General features: G+C 40.6%; 6 non-coding genes across 6 annotated transcripts; all 6 read left to right on the top strand.

The window, feature by feature from the left end:
- The first annotated feature begins 611 nt into the window (after positions 1–611).
- On the top strand, positions 612–706 carry TRNAI-UAU (transfer RNA isoleucine (anticodon UAU)). Its single transcript has 2 exons — positions 612–649; positions 671–706. It is a non-coding gene; the product is annotated as a tRNA-Ile (tRNA).
- A 4,700-nt stretch (positions 707–5,406) lies between these two features.
- TRNAI-UAU (transfer RNA isoleucine (anticodon UAU)) lies at positions 5,407–5,501 on the top strand. The gene is made up of 2 exons: positions 5,407–5,444; positions 5,466–5,501. It is a non-coding gene; the product is annotated as a tRNA-Ile (tRNA).
- A 2,307-nt stretch (positions 5,502–7,808) lies between these two features.
- On the top strand, positions 7,809–7,903 carry TRNAI-UAU (transfer RNA isoleucine (anticodon UAU)). Its single transcript has 2 exons — positions 7,809–7,846; positions 7,868–7,903. It is a non-coding gene; the product is annotated as a tRNA-Ile (tRNA).
- A 4,712-nt stretch (positions 7,904–12,615) lies between these two features.
- TRNAI-UAU (transfer RNA isoleucine (anticodon UAU)) lies at positions 12,616–12,710 on the top strand. Its single transcript has 2 exons — positions 12,616–12,653; positions 12,675–12,710. It is a non-coding gene; the product is annotated as a tRNA-Ile (tRNA).
- Positions 12,711–15,007: 2,297 nt separating this feature from the next.
- TRNAI-UAU (transfer RNA isoleucine (anticodon UAU)) lies at positions 15,008–15,102 on the top strand. Its single transcript has 2 exons — positions 15,008–15,045; positions 15,067–15,102. It is a non-coding gene; the product is annotated as a tRNA-Ile (tRNA).
- A 2,309-nt stretch (positions 15,103–17,411) lies between these two features.
- Positions 17,412–17,506, top strand: TRNAI-UAU (transfer RNA isoleucine (anticodon UAU)). Its single transcript has 2 exons — positions 17,412–17,449; positions 17,471–17,506. It is a non-coding gene; the product is annotated as a tRNA-Ile (tRNA).
- The last annotated feature ends 2,757 nt before the right edge of the window (positions 17,507–20,263 follow it).

The following is a 20,263-nucleotide window of genomic DNA, read 5'->3' as shown; positions in this document are numbered from 1 at the left end:
ATTTGCTACAATGGATTAGCCAGATGGGATCATCTAACGATTTCTGGATGTGTCTCGAATGAGAGCGTAATTATACTGGGAGCAGTGCTGACCTTCAAAAACCAACATGATCGGACTTTGACGATGGTGGGATTTGTATCCACACATGCAGAGCACACTGTATGGGCAGTCCGCCACCTTAACCACTCACCCACTTCATCCACCCTGTAACAGGATTTAAAGCATTTGTACACATGAGGTACTCTGTTGACACTAGTCTGTAGCTAAAATGAAAACAGTTGAAGTAAGATATCCAACTACCCACCTTCCCCCAACTTGGGTCCAACATATCATTTTCTGGCTAAATTCCTCCTTTGTGCTTATGAGACATAACAATTAGATTCCCCTAGACTTTGTCGGAACTGACGAGATATAATTGAATGTGGTTTTCAAAAGACTGAATTTTATGTTACAGGACAATTATAGAATCTTTTCCGGTTCCACTGTAATTGTAGTAATCAGGGTAACATGTTTGCATGTGAGCTGATCTTGCATACGGTATGTTGATGACGATCCTGTCGTCTATTAAGTCACCTCTAGGTCACGCAGTTGGACTCATGGTGTATGTGTGAGCTCCAGTGGCGCAATCGATTAGCGCGCGGTACTTATACAGCAATACTTGCACTGAGCCATGCCGAGGTTGTGAGTTCGAGCCTCACCTCGAGCAACTGCATTATCTTTTTTAAATCATTACACCGAAAGGAAAAATTAAACTCAGATTAAAGATGGCGCTTGCTAAAGATTATTCACTTCTATTCAGAATCTTCCTGTCTGACTCCTCCGGGTCCCTAGGATCACATCGCCTTCGGGACGATTCGTTTCACTGCATTATGATGTGCTGACTTGTGAACTATGCATTCACATCAGTGTATTCAAAAAGAAATTTGCTAAATAACAAGAATAATAAAAACAGTATAGTCGCATGAATAGCCATAAATTGAAGAGCTGCAAAAAATGTTGATCAACCAAATTGAATAAAATATTACTCATATAAATGGCAAAAGGATAGCATCATCACACAAAGGCCTTAGCCAAATATGCTATTCCTCTAAAGTAGATTGTACCTCTTGTGTGCTGTGATTGTTCCTCCAATACAAAATTCATTTTTAATTTGTCTGCAATTTTGAAAAATAATGCCTGCTAGAAGTCAACTTTTTAAAATGATTTCATTCATGACACGTATTTCTCTAACCTGTGATTGTGGTCCATGCTCAATTTCTCTTTTCCTCATCCCCATCCTGATTCTACTTCTTGAGACACCAGGTTCACTTCTTTATCCACCCCAACCAATCAAGGTCACCAAATCTATCAAACAAGTCTGCCTGCATTCACTTTCACTTTAAGTACAAGATAAGTTGTATCATTTGAACAGAGAGCATGAGAAAAGGAAGTTTATGGTGAGTGGTGGCTGGGGTTTTGAGGATTCACCTCATTTTCCTGAGAGCCGAGGTATCTGGGAGCTATAGTGTTTTGAGAGGAAAGAAATTAAAATCTCCAAGGTGCCACTGCTCGAGCCCTATAACGCTCGTTATGTGGAAGCAGATTGAGCAGAAAGAGAGGTCAGATACTCGCTCAACCTTTCCAAGGGACGGTAAACATTGAGTTATTATCTGGTTTTGCCTAGCAGGGTGAGAACAGCGTTTGTCAGGCGTTTGTCAGGCAATGGAAGGGGAGACGAATGAGTCGTAGTTCTCTGGTATTATTCAAGTCTTCTTGCTAAGATAAAAGCAGAAAAGGGAACGTTGACAATAAGCAAGCTTAAAACGAGGTGTGATTCCTAGGTGAAATAACTTGAAAAGAGTTAAGATTTAAAAGATAAACAGAAGATCCTGATGAGGATTGAACTCGTGTCCCCTGGTTCCAAAAAATCCGTGCTTTGCCACCGAGCTACAAAGCCGGAGGTTTTCCATATCTCAGAGTGCCATATGTAGTCTTAAGGCAGAATGTGGCCAGCTGTGAGTTTCAGAGTGTGAGTGGAAACCTATGTACTTATGAATGTCAACATATAGGCACACATTAAACTACATTCTTAAGGCACTTTTCGTGGAAGGTGGCAAAACTCTATATTCTTAGGAGAATATTAAAGTACTCACATTACTCAGGATATGGATATCAGTAGTTAGTATCTCTGCAATCTGAGACATTTACAGGAAACTACTCATCAGAAGGGATATGTCAGTGCAGGGCAGACATAAATAAATGGCTCTTCAAACAGCTGACACTTTAGTAGTAAGAGCTGCTTTCTATTCCTTCCAGATATCCAAACTAAGTAGAAGGCCATGCTTGAAGGAAAGACATTCTTCTGGGCTCTCCATGAAAGACTAACTTTCTAATAAACACAACACCCTCTATTTTATTTAATGTATTTGCTACAATGGATTAGCCAGATGGGATCATCTAACGATTTCTGGATGTGTCTCGAAAGAGAGCGTAATTATACTGGGAGCAGTGCTGACCTTCAAAAACCAACATGATCGGACTTTGACGATGGTGGGATTTGAATCCACACATGCAGAGCACACTGTATGGGCAGTCCGCCACCTTAACCACTCACCCACTTCATCCACCCTGGAACAGGATTTAAAGCATTTGTACACACGAGGTACTCTGTTGACACTAGTCTGTAGCTAAAATGAAAACAGTTGAAGTAAGATATCCAACTACCCACCTTCCCCCAACTTGGGTCCAACATATCATTTTCTGGCTAAATTCCTACTTTGTGCTTATGAGACATAACAATTAGATTCCCCTAGACTTTGTCGGAACTGACGAGATATAATTGAATGTGGTTTTCAAAAGACTGAATTTTATGTTACAGGACAATTATAGAATCTTTTCCGGTTCCACTGTAATTGTAGTAATCAGGGTAACATGTTTGCATGTGAGCTGATCTTGCATACGGTATGTTGATGACGATCCTGTCGTCTATTAAGTCACCTCTAGGTCACGCAGTTGGACTCATGGTGTATGTGTGAGCTCCAGTGGCGCAATCGATTAGCGCGTGGTACTTATACAGCAATACTTGCACTGAGCCTTGCCGAGGTTGTGAGTTCGAGCCTCACCTCGAGCAACTGCATTATCTTTTATAAATCATTACACTGAAAGGAAAAATTAAACTCAGATTAAAGATGGCGCTTGCTAAAGATTATTCACTTCTATTCAGAATCTTCCTGTCTGACTCCTCCGGGTCCCTAGGATCACATCGCCTTCGGGACGATTCGTTTCACTGCATTATGATGTGCTGACTTGTGAACTATGCATTCACATCAGTGTATTCAAAAAGAAATTTGCTAAATAACAAGAATAATAAAAACAGTATAGTCGCATGAATAGCCATAAATTGAAGTGCTGCAAAAAATGTTGATCAACCAAATTGAATAAAATATAACTCATATAAATGGCAAAAGGATAGCATCATCACACAAAGGCCTTAGCCAAATATGCTATTCCTCTAAAGTAGATTGTACCTCTTGTGTGCTGTGATTGTTCCTCCAATACAAAATTCATTTTTAATTTGTCTGCAATTTTGAAAAATAATGCCTGCTAGAAGTCAACTTTTTAAAATGATTTCATTCATGACACGTATTTCTCTAACCTGTGATTGTGGTCCCTGCTCAATTTCTCTTTTCCTCATCCCCATCCTGATTCTACTTCTTGAGACACCAGGTTCACTTCTTTATCCATCCCAACCAATCAAGGTCACCAAATCTATCAAACAAGTCTGCCTGCATTCACTTTCACTTTAAGTACAAGATAAGTTGTATCATTTGAACAGAGAGCATGAGAAAAGGAAGTTTATGGTGAGTGGTGGCTGGGGTTTTGAGGATTCACCTCATTTTCCTGAGAGCCGAGGTATCTGGGAGCTATAGTGTTTTGAGAGGAAAGAAATTAAAATCTCCAAGGTGCCACTGCTCGAGCCCTATAACGCTCGTTATGTGGAAGCAGATTGAGCAGAAAGAGAGGTCAGATACTCGCTCAACCTTTCCAAGGGACGGTAAACATTGAGTTATTATCTGGTTTTGCCTTGCAGGGTGAGAACAGCGTTTGTCAGGCAATCGGAAGGGGAGACGAATGAGTCGTAGTTCTCTGGTATTATTCAAGTCTTCTTGTTAAGATAAAAGCAGAAAAGGGAACGTTGTCAATAAGCAAGCTTAAAACGAGGTGTGATTCCTAGGTGAAATAACTTGAAAAGAGTTAAGATTTAAAAGATAAACAGAAGACCCTGATGAGGATTGAACTCGTGTCCCCTGGTTCCAAAAAATTAGTGCTTTGCCACTGAGCTACAAAGCCAGACGGTTTCCGATCTCAGAGTGCCATATGTAGTCTTAAGGCAGAATGTGGCCAGCTGTGACTTTCAGAGTATGAGTGGAAGCCTATGTACTTATGAATGTCAACATATAGGCACAAATTAAACTACATTCTTAAGGCACTTTTCTTGGAAGGTGGCAAAACTCTATATTCTTAGGAGAATATTAAAGTACTCACATTACTCAGGATATGGATATCAGTAGTTAGTATCTCTGCAATCTGAGACATTTACAGGAAACTGCTCATCAGAAGGGATATGTCAGTGCAGGGCAGACATAAATAAATGGCTCTTCAAACAGCTGACACTTTAGTAGTAAGAGCTGCTTTCTATTCCTTCCAGATATCCAAACTAAGTAGAAGGCCATGCTTGAAGGAAAGACATTCTTCTGGTCTCTCCATGAAAGACTAACTTTCTAATAAACACAACACCCTCTATTTTATTTAATGTATTTGCTACAATGGATTAGCCAGATGGGATCATCTAACGATTTCTGGATGTGTCTCGAAAGAGAGCGTAATTATACTGGGAGCAGTGCTGACCTTCAAAAACCAACATGATCGGACTTTGACGATGGTGGGATTTGTATCCACACATGCAGAGCACACTGTATGGGCAGTCTGCCACCTTAACCACTCACCCACTTCATCCACCCTGTAACATGATTTAAAGCATTTGTACACACGAGGTACTCTGTTGACACTAGTCTGTAGCTAAAATGAAAACAGTTGAAGTAAGATATCCAACTACCCACCTTCCCCCAACTTGGGTCCAACATATCATTTTCTGGCTAAATTCCTCCTTTGTGCTTATGAGACATAACAATTAGATTCCCCTAGACTTTGTCGGAACTGACGAGATATAATTGAATGTGGTTTTCAAAAGACTGAATTTTATGTTACAGGACAATTATAGAATCTTTTCCGGTTCCACTGTAATTGTAGTAATCAGGGTAACATGTTTGCATGTGAGCTGATCTTGCATACGGTATGTTGATGACGATCCTGTCGTCTATTAAGTCACCTCTAGGTCACGCAGTTGGACTCATGATGTATGTGTGAGCTCCAGTGGCGCAATCGATTAGCGCGCGGTACTTATACAGCAATACTTGCACTGAGCCATGCCGAGGTTGTGAGTTCGAGCCTCACCTCGAGCAACTGCATTATCTTTTTTAAATCATTACACTGAAAGGAAAAATTAAACTCAGATTAAAGATGGCGCTTGCTAAAGATTATTCACTTCTATTCAGAATCTTCCTGTCTGACTCCTCCGGGTCCCTAGGATCACATCGCCTTCGGGACGATTCGTTTCACTGCATTATGATGTGCTGACTTGTGAACTATGCATTCACATCAGTGTATTCAAAAAGAAATTTGCTAAATAACAAGAATAATAAAAACAGTATAGTCGCATGAATAGCCATAAATTGAAGAGCTGCAAAAAATGTTGATCAACCAAATTGAATAAAATATTACTCATATAAATGGCAAAAGGATAGCATCATCACACAAAGGCCTTAGCCAAATATGCTATTCCTCTAAAGTAGATTGTACCTCTTGTGTGCTGTGATTGTTCCTCCAATACAAAATTCATTTTTAATTTGTCTGCAATTTTGAAAAATAATGCCTGCTAGAAGTCAACTTTTTAAAATGATTTCATTCATGACACGTATTTCTCTAACCTGTGATTGTGGTCCATGCTCAATTTCTCTTTTCCTCATCCCCATCCTGATTCTACTTCTTGAGACACCAGGTTCACTTCTTTATCCACCCCAACCAATCAAGGTCACCAAATCTATCAAACAAGTCTGCCTGCATTCACTTTCACTTTAAGTACAAGATAAGTTGTATCATTTGAACAGAGAGCATGAGAAAAGGAAGTTTATGGTGAGTGGTGGCTGGGGTTTTGAGGATTCACCTCATTTTCCTGAGAGCCGAGGTATCTGGGAGCTATAGTGTTTTGAGAGGAAAGAAATTAAAATCTCCAAGGTGCCACTGCTCGAGCCCTATAACGCTCGTTATGTGGAAGCAGATTGAGCAGAAAGAGAGGTCAGATACTCGCTCAACCTTTCCAAGGGACGGTAAACATTGAGTTATTATCTGGTTTTGCCTAGCAGGGTGAGAACAGCGTTTGTCAGGCGTTTGTCAGGCAATGGAAGGGGAGACGAATGAGTCGTAGTTCTCTGGTATTATTCAAGTCTTCTTGCTAAGATAAAAGCAGAAAAGGGAACGTTGACAATAAGCAAGCTCAAAACGAGGTGTGATTCCTAGGTGAAATAACTTGAAAAGAGTTAAGATTTAAAAGATAAACAGAAGATCCTGATGAGGATTGAACTCGTGTCCCCTGGTTCCAAAAATCCGTGCTTTGCCACCGAGCTACAAAGCCGGAGGTTTTCCATATCTCAGAGTGCCATATGTAGTCTTAAGGCAGAATGTGGCCAGCTGTGAGTTTCAGAGTATGAGTGGAAACCTATGTACTTATGAATGTCAACATATAGGCACACATTAAACTACATTCTTAAGGCACTTTTCGTGGAAGGTGGCAAAACTCTATATTCTTAGGAGAATATTAAAGTACTCACATTACTCAGGATATGGATATCAGTAGTTAGTATCTCTGCAATCTGAGACATTTACAGGAAACTACTCATCAGAAGGGATATGTCAGTGCAGGGCAGACATAAATAAATGGCTCTTCAAACAGCTGACACTTTAGTAGTAAGAGCTGCTTTCTATTCCTTCCAGATATCCAAACTAAGTAGAAGGCCATGCTTGAAGGAAAGACATTCTTCTGGGCTCTCCATGAAAGACTAACTTTCTAATAAACACAACACCCTCTATTTTATTTAATGTATTTGCTACAATGGATTAGCCAGATGGGATCATCTAACGATTTCTGGATGTGTCTCGAAAGAGAGCGTAATTATACTGGGAGCAGTGCTGACCTTCAAAAACCAACATGATCGGACTTTGACGATGGTGGGATTTGTATCCACACATGCAGAGCACACTGTATGGGCAGTCCGCCACCTTAACCACTCACCCACTTCATCCACCCTGGAACAGGATTTAAAGCATTTGTACACACGAGGTACTCTGTTGACACTAATCTGTAGCTAAAATGAAAACAGTTGAAGTAAGATATCCAACTACCCACCTTCCCCCAACTTGGGTCCAACATATCATTTTCTGGCTAAATTCCTACTTTGTGCTTATGAGACATAACAATTAGATTCCCCTAGACTTTGTCGGAACTGACGAGATATAATTGAATGTGGTTTTCAAAAGACTGAATTTTATGTTACAGGACAATTATAGAATCTTTTCCGGTTCCACTGTAATTGTAGTAATCAGGGTAACATGTTTGCATGTGAGCTGATCTTGCATACGGTATGTTGATGACGATCCTGTCGTCTACTAAGTCACCTCTAGGTGGCGCAGTTGGACTCATGGTGTATGTGTGAGCTCCAGTGGCGCAATCGGTTAGCGCGCGGTACTTATATAGCAGTACTTGCACTGAGCCATGCCGAGGTTGTGAGTTTGAGCCTCACCTGGAGCAACTGCATTATCTTTTTTAAATCATTTCAATGAAAGGAAAAATTAAACTCAGATTAAAGATGGCGCTTGCTAAAGATTATTTACTTCTATTCAGAATCTTCCTGTCTAACTCCTCCGGGTCCCTAGGATCACATCGCCTTCGGGACGATTCGTTTCACTGCATTATGATGTGCTGACTTGTGAACTATGCATTCACATCAGTGTATTCAAAAAGAAATTTGCTAAATAACAAGAATAATAAAAACAGTATAGTCGCATGAATAGCCATAAATTGAAGAGCTGCAAAAAATGTTGATCAACCAAATTGAATAAAATATAACTCATATAAATGGCAAAAGGATAGCATCATCACACAAAGGCCTTAGCCAAATATGCTATTCCTCTAAAGTAGATTGTACCTCTTGTGTGCTGTGATTGTTCCTCCAATACAAAATTCATTTTTAATTTGTCTGCAATTTTGAAAAATAATGCCTGCTAGAAGTCAACTTTTTAAAATGATTTCATTCATGACACGTATTTCTCTAACCTGTGATTGTGGTCCATGCTCAATTTCTCTTTTCCTCATCCCCATCCTGATTCTACTTCTTGAGACACCAGGTTCACTTCTTTATCCACCCCAACCAATCAAGGTCACCAAATCTATCAAACAAGTCTGCCTGCATTCACTTTCACTTAAAGTACAAGATAAGTTGTATCATTTGAACAGAGAGCATGAGAAAAGGAAGTTTATGGTGAGTGGTGGCTGGGGTTTTGAGGATTCACCTCATTTTCCTGAGAGCCGAGGTATCTGGGAGCTATAGTGTTTTGAGAGGAAAGAAATTAAAATCTCCAAGGTGCCACTGCTCGAGCCCTATAACGCTCGTTATGTGGAAGCAGATTGAGCAGAAAGAGAGGTCAGATACTCGCTCAACCTTTCCAAGGGACGGTAAACATTGAGTTATTATCTGGTTTTGCCTAGCAGGGTGAGAACAGCGTTTGTCAGGCGTTTGTCAGGCAATCGGAAGGGGAGACGAATGAGTCGTAGTTCTCTGGTATTATTCAAGTCTTCTTGCTAAGATAAAAGCAGAAAAGGGAACGTTGACAATAAGCAAGCTTAAAACGAGGTGTGGTTCCTAGGTGAAATAACTTGAAAAGAGTTAAGATTTAAAAGATAAACAGAAGATCCTGATGAGGATTGAACTCGTGTCCCCTGGTTCCAAAAAATTAGTGCTTTGCCACTGAGCTACAAAGCCGGAGGATTTCCATATCTCAGAGTGCCATATGTAGTCTTAAGGCAGAATGTGGCCAGCTGTGAGTTTCAGAGTATGAGTGGAAACCTATGTACTTATGAATGTCAACATATAGGCACACATTAAACTACATTCTTAAGGCACTTTTCGTGGAAGGTGGCAAAACTCTATATTCTTAGGAGAATATTAAAGAACTCACATTACTCAGGATATGGATATCAGTAGTTAGTATCTCTGCAATCTGAGACATTTACAGGAAACTACTCATCAGAAGGGATATGTCAGTGCAGGGCAGACATAAATAAATGGCTCTTCAAACAGCTGACACTTTAGTAGTAAGAGCTGCTTTCTATTCCTTCCAGATATCCAAACTAAGAAGAAGGCCATGCTTGAAGGAAAGACATTCTTCTGGGCTCTCCATGAAAGACTAACTTTCTAATAAACACAACACCCTCTATTTTATTTAATGTATTTGCTACAATGGATTAGCCAGATGGGATCATCTAACGATTTCTGGATGTGTCTCGAAAGAGAGCGTAATTATACTGGGAGCAGTGCTGACCTTCAAAAACCAACATGATCGGACTTTGACGATGGTGGGATTTGTATCCACACATGCAGAGCACACTGTATGGGCAGTCCGCCACCTTAACCACTCACCCACTTCATCCACCCTGTAACAGGATTTAAAGCATTTGTAAACATGAGGTACTCTGTTGACACTAGTCTGTAGCTAAAATTAAAACAGTTGAAGTAAGATATCCAACTACCCACCTTCCCCCAACTTGGGTCCAACATATCATTTTCTGGCTAAATTCCTCCTTTGTGCTTATGAGACATAACAATTAGATTCCTCTAGACTTTGTCGGAACTGACGAGATATAATTGAATGTGGTTTTCAAAAGACTGAATTTTATGTTACAGGACAATTATAGAATCTTTTCCGGTTCCACTGTAATTGTAGTAATCAGGGTAACATGTTTGCATGTGAGCTGATCTTGCATACGGTATGTTGATGACGATCCTATCGTCTACTAAGTCACCTCTAGGTGGCGCAGTTGGACTCATGGTGTATGTGTGAGCTCCAGTGGCGCAATCGATTAGCGCGCGGTACTTATACAGCAATACTTGCACTGAGCCATGCCGAGGTTGTGAGTTCGAGCCTTACCTCGAGCAACTGCATTATCTTTTTTAAATCATTACACTGAAAGGAAAAATTAAACTCAGATTAAAGATGGCGCTTGCTAAAGATTATTCACTTCTATTCAGAATCTTCCTGTCTGACTCCTCCGGGTCCCTAGGATCACATCACCTTCGGGACGATTCGTTTCACTGCATTATGATGTGCTGACTTGTGAACTATGCATTCACATCAGTGTATTCAAAAAGAAATTTGCTAAATAACAAGAATAATAAAAACAGTATAGTCGCATGAATAGCCATAAATTGAAGAGCTGCAAAAAATGTTGATCAACCAAATTGAATAAAATATAACTCATATAAATGGCAAAAGGATAGCATCATCACACAAAGGCCTTAGCCAAATATGCTATTCCTCTAAAGTAGATTGTACCTCTTGTGTGCTGTGATTGTTCCTCCAATACTAAATTCATTTTTAATTTGTCTGCAATTTTGAAAAATAATGCCTGCTAGAAGTCAACTTTTTAAAATGATTTCATTCATGACACGTATTTCTCTAACCTGTGATTGTGGTCCATGCTCAATTTCTCTTTTCCTCATCCCCATCCTGATTCTACTTCTTGAGACACCAGGTTCACTTCTTTATCCACCCCAACCAATCAAGGTCACCAAATCTATCAAACAAGTCTGCCTGCATTCACTTTCACTTTAAGTACAAGATAAGTTGTATCATTTGAACAGAGAGCATGAGAAAAGGAAGTTTATGGTGAGTGGTGGCTGGGGTTTTGAGGATTCACCTCATTTTCCTGAGAGCCGAGGTATCTGGGAGCTATAGTGTTTTGAGAGGAAAGAAATTAAAATCTCCAAGGTGCCACTGCTCGAGCCCTATAACGCTCGTTATGTGGAAGCAGATTGAGCAGAAAGAGAGGTCAGATACTCGCTCAACCTTTCCAAGGGACGGTAAACATTGAGTTATTATCTGGTTTTGCCTAGCAGGGTGAGAACAGCGTTTGTCAGGCGTTTGTCAGGCAATCGGAAGGGGAGACGAATGAGTCGTAGTTCTCTGGTATTATTCAAGTCTTCTTGCTAAGATAAAAGTAGAAAAGGGAACGTTGACAATAAGCAAGCTTAAAACGAGGTGTGATTCCTAGGTGAAATAACTTGAAAAGAGTTAAGATTTAAAAGATAAACAGAAGACCCTGATGAGGATTGAACTCGTGTCCCCTGGTTCCAAAAAATTAGTGCTTTGCCACTGAGCTACAAAGCCAGACGGTTTCCGATCTCAGAGTGCCATATGTAGTCTTAAGGCAGAATGTGGCCAGCTGTGACTTTCAGAGTATGAGTGGAAGCCTATGTACTTATGAATGTCAACATATAGGCACAAATTAAACTACATTCTTAAGGCACTTTTCTTGGAAGGTGGCAAAACTCTATATTCTTAGGAGAATATTAAAGTACTCACATTACTCAGGATATGGATATCAGTAGTTAGTATCTCTGCAATCTGAGACATTTACAGGAAACTGCTCATCAGAAGGGATATGTCAGTGCAGGGCAGACATAAATAAATGGCTCTTCAAACAGCTGACACTTTAGTAGTAAGAGCTGCTTTCTATTCCTTCCAGATATCCAAACTAAGTAGAAGGCCATGCTTGAAGGAAAGACATTCTTCTGGGCTCTCCATGAAAGACTAACTTTCTAATAAACACAAAACCCTCTATTTTATTTAATGTATTTGCTACAATGGATTAGCCAGATGGGATCATCTAACGATTTCTGGAGGTGTCTCGAAAGAGAGCGTAATTATACTGGGAGCAGTGCTGACCTTCAAAAACCAACATGATCGGACTTTGACGATGGTGGGATTTGTATCCACACATGCAGAGCACACTGTATGGGCAGTCCGCCACCTTAACCACTCACCCACTTCATCCACCCTGTAACATGATTTAAAGCATTTGTACACACGAGGTACTCTGTTGACACTAGTCTGTAGCTAAAATGAAAACAGTTGAAGTAAGATATCCAACTACCCACCTTCCCCCAACTTGGGTCCAACATATCATTTTCTGGCTAAATTCCTCCTTTGTGCTTATGAGACATAACAATTAGATTCCCCTAGACTTTGTCGGAACTGACAAGATATAATTGAATGTGGTTTTCAAAAGACTGAATTTTATGTTACAGGACAATTATAGAATCTTTTCCGGTTCCACTGTAATTGTAGTAATCAGGGTAACATGTTTGCATGTGAGCTGATCTTGCATACGGTATGTTGATGACGATCCTGTCGTCTACTAAGTCACCTCTAGGTGGCGCAGTTGGACTCATGGTGTATGTGTGAGCTCCAGTGGCGCAATCGGTTAGCGCGCGGTACTTATACAGCAGTACTTGCACTGAGCCATGCCGAGGTTGTGAGTTCGAGCCTCACCTGGAGCAACTGCATTAACTTTTTTAAATCATTTCAATGAAAGGAAAAATTAAACTCAGATTAAAGATGGCGCTTGCTAAAGATTATTCACTTCTATTCAGAATCTTCCTGTCTAACTCCTCCGGGTCCCTAGGATCACATCACCTTCGGGACGATTCGTTTCACTGCATTATGATGTGCTGACTTGTGAACTATGCATTCACATCAGTGTATTCAAAAAGAAATTTGCTAAATAACAAGAATAATAAAAACAGTATAGTCGCATGAATAGCCATAAATTGAAGAGCTGCAAAAAATGTTGATCAACCAAATTGAATAAAATATAACTCATATAAATGGCAAAAGGATAGCATCATCACACAAAGGCCTTAGCCAAATATGCTATTCCTCTAAAGTAGATTGTACCTCTTGTGTGCTGTGATTGTTCCTCCAATACAAAATTCATTTTTAATTTGTCTGCAATTTTGAAAAATAATGCCTGCTAGAAGTCAACTTTTTAAAATGATTTCATTCATGACACGTATTTCTCTAACCTGTGATTGTGGTCCCTGCTCAATTTCTCTTTTCCTCATCCCCATCCTGATTCTACTTCTTGAGACACCAGGTTCACTTCTTTATCCATCCCAACCAATCAAGGTCACCAAATCTATCAAACAAGTCTGCCTGCATTCACTTTCACTTTAAGTACAAGATAAGTTGTATCATTTGAACAGAGAGCATGAGAAAAGGAAGTTTATGGTGAGTGGTGGCTGGGGTTTTGAGGATTCACCTCATTTTCCTGAGAGCCGAGGTATCTGGGAGCTATAGTGTTTTGAGAGGAAAGAAATTAAAATCTCCAAGGTGCCACTGCTCGAGCCCTATAACGCTCGTTATGTGGAAGCAGATTGAGCAGAAAGAGAGGTCAGATACTCGCTCAACCTTTCCAAGGGACGGTAAACATTGAGTTATTATCTGGTTTTGCCTTGCAGGGTGAGAACAGCGTTTGTCAGGCAATCGGAAGGGGAGACGAATGAGTCGTAGTTCTCTGGTATTATTCAAGTCTTCTTGTTAAGATAAAAGCAGAAAAGGGAACGTTGACAATAAGCAAGCTTAAAACGAGGTGTGATTCCTAGGTGAAATAACTTGAAAAGAGTTAAGATTTAAAAGATAAACAGAAGACCCTGATGAGGATTGAACTCGTGTCCCCTGGTTCCAAAAAATTAGTGCTTTGCCACTGAGCTACAAAGCCAGACGGTTTCCGATCTCAGAGTGCCATATGTAGTCTTAAGGCAGAATGTGGCCAGCTGTGACTTTCAGAGTATGAGTGGAAGCCTATGTACTTATGAATGTCAACATATAGGCACAAATTAAACTACATTCTTAAGGCACTTTTCTTGGAAGGTGGCAAAACTCTATATTCTTAGGAGAATATTAAAGTACTCACATTACTCAGGATATGGATATCAGTAGTTAGTATCTCTGCAATCTGAGACATTTACAGGAAACTGCTCATCAGAAGGGATATGTCAGTGCAGGGCAGACATAAATAAATGGCTCTTCAAACAGCTGACACTTTAGAAGTAAGAGCTGCTTTCTATTCCTTCCAGATATCCAAACTAAGTAGAAGGCCATGCTTGAAGGAAAGACATTCTTCTGGGCTCTCCATGAAAGACTAACTTTCTAATAAACACAACACCCTCTATTTTATTTAATGTATTTGCTACAATGGATTAGCCAGATGGGATCATCTAACGATTTCTGGATGTGTCTCGAAAGAGAGCGTAATTATACTGGGAGCAGTGCTGACCTTCAAAAACCAACATGATCGGACTTTGACGATGGTGGGATTTGTATCCACACATGCAGAGCACACTGTATGGGCAGTCCGCCACCTTAACCACTCACCCACTTCATCCACCCTGTAACATGATTTAAAGCATTTGTACACACGAGGTACTCTGTTGACACTAGTCTGTAGCTAAAATGAAAACAGTTGAAGTAAGATATCCAACTACCCACCTTCCCCCAACTTGGGTCCAACATATCATTTTCTGGCTAAATTCCTCCTTGGTGCTTATGAGACATAACAATTAGATTCCCCTAGACTTTGTCGGAACTGACGAGATATAATTGAATGTGGTTTTCAAAAGACTGAATTTTATGTTACAGGACAATTATAGAATCTTTTCCGGTTCCACTGTAATTGTAGTAATCAGGGTAACATGTTTGCATGTGAGCTGATCTTGCATACGGTATGTTGATGACGATCCTGTCGTCTATTAAGTCACCTCTAGGTCACGCAGTTGGACTCATGGTGTATGTGTGAGCTCCAGTGGCGCAATCGATTAGCGCGCGGTACTTATACAGCAATACTTGCACTGAGCCATGCCGAGGTTGTGAGTTCGAGCCTCACCTCGAGCAACAGCATTATCTTTTTTAAATCATTACACTGAAAGGAAAAATTAAACTCAGATTAAAGATGGCGCTTGCTAAAGATTATTCACTTCTATTCAGAATCTTCCTGTCTGACTCCTCCGGGTCCCTAGGATCACATCGCCTTCGGGACGATTCGTTTCACTGCATTATGATGTGCTGACTTGTGAACTATGCATTCACATCAGTGTATTCAAAAAGAAATTTGCTAAATAACAAGAATAATAAAAACAGTATAGTCGCATGAATAGCCATAAATTGAAGAGCTGCAAAAAATGTTGATCAACCAAATTGAATAAAATATAACTCATATAAATGGCAAAAGGATAGCATCATCACACAAAGGCCTTAGCCAAATATGCTATTCCTCTAAAGTAGATTGTACCTCTTGTGTGCTGTGATTGTTCCTCCAATACAAAATTCATTTTTAATTTGTCTGCAATTTTGAAAAATAATGCCTGCTAGAAGTCAACTTTTTAAAATGATTTCATTCATGACACGTATTTCTCTAACCTGTGATTGTGGTCCATGCTCAATTTCTCTTTTCCTCATCCCCATCCTGATTCTACTTCTTGAGACACCAGGTTCACTTCTTTATCCACCCCAACCAATCAAGGTCACCAAATCTATCAAACAAGTCTGCCTGCATTCACTTTCACTTTAAGTACAAGATAAGTTGTATCATTTGAACAGAGAGCATGAGAAAAGGAAGTTTATGGTGAGTGGTGGCTGGGGTTTTGAGGATTCACCTCATTTTCCTGAGAGCCGAGGTATCTGGGAGCTATAGTGTTTTGAGAGGAAAGAAATTAAAATCTCCAAGGTGCCACTGCTCGAGCCCTATAACGCTCGTTATGTGGAAGCAGATTGAGCAGAAAGAGAGGTCAGATACTCGCTCAACCTTTCCAAGGGACGGTAAACATTGAGTTATTATCTGGTTTTGCCTAGCAGGGTGAGAACAGCGTTTGTCAGGCGTTTGTCAGGCAATCGGAAGGGGAGACGAATGAGTCGTAGTTCTCTGGTATTATTCAAGTCTTCTTGCTAAGATAAAAGTAGAAAAGGGAACGTTGACAATAAGCAAGCTTAAAACGAGGTGTGATTCCTAGGTGAAATAACTTGAAAAGAGTTAAGATTTAAAAGATAAACAGAAGATCCTGATGAGGATTGAACTCGTGTCCCCTGGTTCCAAAAAATCCGTGCTTTGCCACTGAGCTACAAAGCCGGAGGATTTCCATATCTCAGAGTGCCATATGTAGTCTTAAGGCAGAATGTGGCCAGCTGTGAGTTTCAGAGTATGAGTGGAAACCTATGTACTTATGAATGTCAACATATAGGCACACATTAAACTACATTCTTAAGGCACTTTTCGTGGAAGGTGGCAAAACTCTATATTCTTAGGAGAATATTAAAGAACTCACATTACTCAGGATATGGATATCAGTAGTTAGTATCTCTGCAATCTGAGACATTTACAGGAAACTACTTATCAGAAGGGATATGTCAGTGCAGGGCAGACATAAATAAATGGCTCTTCAAACAGCTGACACTTTAGTAGTAAGAGCTGCTTTCTATTCCTTCCAGATATCCAAACTAAGTTGAAGGCCATGCTTGAAGGAAAGACATTCTTCTGGGCTCTCCATGAAAGACTAACTTTCTAATAAACACAACACCCTCTATTTTATTTAATGTATTTGCTACAATGGATTAGCCAGATGGGATCATCTAACGATTTTTGGATGTGTCTCGAAAGAGAGCGTAATTATACTGGGAGCAGTGCTGACCTTCAAAAACCAACATGATCGGACTTTGACGATGGAGGGATTTGTATCCACACATGCAGAGCACACTGTATGGGCAGTCCGCCACCTTAACCACTCACCCACTTCATCCACCCTGTAACAGGATTTAAAGCATTTGTACACATGAGGTACTCTGTTGACACTAGTCTGTAGCTAAAATGAAAACAGTTGAAGTAAGATATCCAACTACCCACCTTCCCCCAACTTGGGTCCAACATATCATTTTCTGGCTAAATTCCTCCTTTGTGCTTATGAGACATAACAATTAGATTCCCCTAGACTTTGTCGGAACTGACAAGATATAATTGAATGTGGTTTTCAAAAGACTGAATTTTATGTTACAGGACAATTATAGAATCTTTTCCGGTTCCACTGTAATTGTAGTAATCAGGGTAACATGTTTGCATGTGAGCTGATCTTGCATACGGTATGTTGATGACGATCCTGTCGTCTACTAAGTCACCTCTAGGTGGCGCAGTTGGACTCATGGTGTATGTGTGAGCTCCAGTGGCGCAATCGGTTAGCGCGCGGTACTTATACAGCAGTACTTGCACTGAGCCATGCCGAGGTTGTGAGTTCGAGCCTCACCTGGAGCAACTGCATTAACTTTTTTAAATCATTTCAATGAAAGGAAAAATTAAACTCAGATTAAAGATGGCGCTTGCTAAAGATTATTTACTTCTATTCAGAATCTTCCTGTCTAACTCCTCCGGGTCCCTAGGATCACATCACCTTCGGGACGATTCGTTTCACTGCATTATGATGTGCTGACTTGTGAACTATGCATTCACATCAGTGTATTCAAAAATAAATTTGCTAAATAACAAGAATAATAAAAACAGTATAGTCGCATGAATAGCCATAAATTGAAGTGCTGCAAAAAATGTTGATCAACCAAATTGAATAAAATATAACTCATATAAATGGCAAAAGGATAGCATCATCACACCAAGGCCTTAGCCAAATATGCTATTCCTCTAAAGTAGATTGTACCTCTTGTGTGCTGTGATTGTTCCTCCAATACAAAATTCATTTTTAATTTGTCTGCAATTTTGAAAAATAATGCCTGCTAGAAGTCAACTTTTTAAAATGATTTCATTCATGACACGTATTTCTCTAACCTGTGATTGTGGTCCCTGCTCAATTTCTCTTTTCCTCATCCCCATCCTGATTCTACTTCTTGAGACACCAGGTTCACTTCTTTATCCATCCCAACCAATCAAGGTCACCAAATCTATCAAACAAGTCTGCCTGCATTCACTTTCACTTTAAGTACAAGATAAGTTGTATCATTTGAACAGAGAGCATGAGAAAAGGAAGTTTATGGTGAGTGGTGGCTGGGGTTTTGAGGATTCACCTCATTTTCCTGAGAGCCGAGGTATCTGGGAGCTATAGTGTTTTGAGAGGAAAGAAATTAAAATCTCCAAGGTGCCACTGCTCGAGCCCTATAACGCTCGTTATGTGGAAGCAGATTGAGCAGAAAGAGAGGTCAGATACTCGCTCAACCTTTCCAAGGGACGGTAAACATTGAGTTATTATCTGGTTTTGCCTTGCAGGGTGAGAACAGCGTTTGTCAGGCAATCGGAAGGGGAGACGAATGAGTCGTAGTTCTCTGGTATTATTCAAGTCTTCTTGTTAAGATAAAAGCAGAAAAGGGAACGTTGACAATAAGCAAGCTTAAAACGAGGTGTGATTCCTAGGTGAAATAACTTGAAAAGAGTTAAGATTTAAAAGATAAACAGAAGACCCTGATGAGGATTGAACTCGTGTCCCCTGGTTCCAAAAAATTAGTGCTTTGCCACTGAGCTACAAAGCCAGACGGTTTCCGATCTCAGAGTGCCATATGTAGTCTTAAGGCAGAATGTGGCCAGCTGTGACTTTCAGAGTATGAGTGGAAGCCTATGTACTTATGAATGTCAACATATAGGCACAAATTAAACTACATTCTTGTTGGACTTTTGCTTTTGCAGGGTCATCCCCAGACTTTTTTGCCTCCTGCCTCCTATATTTTTCTGACATGTTGCTGTTGGCTTTTCAACTCTGAGCACTTTACCACTGCTAACCAGTGCTAAAGTGCATATGCTCTCCTGTTTAAATTGTATGTAAGTGGTTTATCCATGATTGGCATATTTGATTTACTAGTAAGTCCCTAGTAAGGTGCACTAGAGGTGCCAGGGCCTGTAAATCAAATGCTACTAGTGGGCCTGCAGCACTGGTTGTGCCACCCACATAAGTAGCTCTGTAATCATGTCTCAGACCTGCCACTGCAGTGTCTGTATGTGTATTTTTACACTGTAAATTCGACTTGGCAAGTGTACCCACTTGCCAGGCCTAAACCTTCCCTTTCCTTACATGTAAGGCACCCCTAAGGTATGCCCTAGGTAGCCCCAAGGGCAGGGTGCAGTGTATGGATAAGGTAGGACATATAGTAATGTGGTTTATATGTCCTGACAGTGAAATACTGCCAATTTCGTTTTCACTGTTGCAAGGTCTGTCTCTCTCATAGGATAATATGGGGGCTACCTTTAAATATGATTAAAGTGTAGATTCCCCTAGAGAAGAGATGGACAGGTGGAGTTTGGGATCCCTGAACTCACAATTTAAAAATGCATCTTTTAGTAAAGTTGATTTTGAGATTGTGAGTTGGGAAATGCCACTTTTAGAAAGTGAGCATTTTCTTGCTTAAACCATTCTGTGACTCTGCCTTGTTTGTGGATTCCCTGTCTGGGTCAGTTGACAGTTGGGTTGTTTTTCACCTCACACCAGACAGTGACACAAAGGGAGCTGGGGTGTGATCTGCATTCCTGATTAGCCATCTCTGCTAGGAGGGAGGGGTGGAGTGGTCACTCTCATCTGAAAGGACTGTGCCTGCCTCTGACAATGCTGTCTCCAGCCCCCTGGTGTGTGTCTGAGGCCTTGCCTGGGCAAGGCAGGATCTCACAAGAAGGTGTGAGTCCCCTTTGAAGAAAGGTGACTTCAAAGACTAAAATGAGTATAAGAAGGGCACCCAAACTTACAAACTTTAGAAACACTTCTGGAATCAAGAGGAACCTCTGCCTGGAGAAGAGCTGATCGCTGAGGAACAAGTGCTGCCCTGCCTGTGACTGTGCTTTGTGGAGCTTTCCTGCAGTGCTGCTTCTGCCTGAGTAAGAGGGCAAAGACTGGACTTTGTGTGCCTTCCATCTTGAAGAAGAAATCTCCAAGGGCTTGATGTAGAGCTTGCCTCCTGTTGTTGAAGTCTCAGGGATAGCAAAGACTTCTTCCTGCCAGCACCTGGAGTCTCTGGAGAGACCCCTACTCTGCTCTGTGGTGCCCTTCCAGTTCCTGGGACCCTGAAAGGAGAGGCTGGCAGC

This window comes from Pleurodeles waltl, chromosome 6 (genome assembly GCF_031143425.1).
Source record: "Pleurodeles waltl isolate 20211129_DDA chromosome 6, aPleWal1.hap1.20221129, whole genome shotgun sequence".
NCBI lineage: Eukaryota > Metazoa > Chordata > Amphibia > Caudata > Salamandridae > Pleurodeles > Pleurodeles waltl.
The sequence above is the reverse complement of the archived record's forward strand: the minus strand, read 5'-3'. Positions and strand labels throughout refer to the sequence as shown.